Source organism: Otolemur garnettii, unplaced genomic scaffold (assembly GCF_000181295.1).
Source record: "Otolemur garnettii isolate 467f Iridium unplaced genomic scaffold, OtoGar3 scaffold00020, whole genome shotgun sequence".
Lineage (NCBI taxonomy): Eukaryota > Metazoa > Chordata > Mammalia > Primates > Galagidae > Otolemur > Otolemur garnettii.
In genome coordinates this window covers 2,355,992-2,357,145 of record NW_003852415.1, presented here as the reverse complement: position 1 = coordinate 2,357,145, position 1,154 = coordinate 2,355,992, and the positions used below count along the sequence as shown (strand labels likewise).

Below are 1,154 nucleotides of genomic sequence, written 5' to 3'. Positions count from 1 at the left end.
AGCCTTCATTTTCTATTCTAAATCTTCTAAAGCTTCAGAAGTTAGGCTTGCAGGTTTGCAAATAGGGCAAAAACATACAAGTCATATCAAAATCTCACCAGATGATACAGGAGGAATCTGCGTGGAAAGACAAACAACGTGGACTAAAAACAAGAGGCCTCCCTGTGGCCGTGACTGCCATGCTGGCTTTGTTGTTGAGGTGTTCCCCCATGAACCAGACTACTCTTGCTGCCATACCATACCCAGTAAATTGCTCTGGGGACCTCCAGCATGGTATAGTATACCTTACTGAGCAATCTGTGAAAGGCTGACTTGACAAAAAGGAGGCATAACTTTCAAACCATCTGTAGTATCTAGCACTACACCTTACTACTGAGGTTAAGCCAAACTCCAACTCCACAAAGCAGTCAATCTGTCTTTATTTGATTATTTGGCATTTTGCCACTATCTCCCATCCTTAAAAATTCAGCAGCTGGGTGGTCTCTGGCATAAATCTCTAGGACTTTCTGTTTAGAGAAGTGTATAGCTAATAAAAATTCTGGCTGTAGCTACAAATTTAAGAATCTTCTCTGGTACTGAAAATTCTATTTTCTTCTTTTAAACAATAGGTTGGTTAAAAGAAATTTTAAGTTTGTTTGAAGTTTTGTAGATTTTAATTTTGGATGAATATCAGAACATGAGGTAGGGTAGAAGGACCAGATACTATCTACACTTCCCTAGGTCCAGCTTCATATCCTTATGGCATTTGAGTCATATAAACTTTTGGTAATAGAAAAAATATAATGCTTTATGTACTTCTTTTGCCTTAAAAGAATACCTACCGTTAAAAAAAAAACAAAAAACTAGAAATAAAAATGAATGGACAGAACAGGCATCGTGGTTCATACCTGTAATCCTAGCATTTGGGGAGGCCAAGGTGGGAAGATTGCCTAAGGCCAGGAATTTAATTTGAGACCTGCCTGGGCAATAGCAAGACCCCATCTCTACAAAAAGATAAAATAAAAAATAGCCATGTGTAGTGGTACATGCTTATAGTCCCGGCTACTCAAAAGGCTGAGGCAGGAGAATTGCTTAAGCTCTGGAGTTTGAGGTTACAGTGAGCTATGATGATGCTACTGTACTCTAAGCTGGGCAAAAGACCAAGATCTTATCTG

The 1,154-nt window shown here is 39.0% G+C and overlaps 1 protein-coding gene across 1 annotated transcript in view; it reads right to left on the bottom strand.

Moving 5' to 3' along the window:
• TTLL5 (tubulin tyrosine ligase like 5) overlaps positions 1–1,154 on the bottom strand; it is a 308,822-nt gene that overhangs the window by 225,095 nt on the left and 82,573 nt on the right. The gene's annotated exons all lie outside the window — the stretch shown is intronic.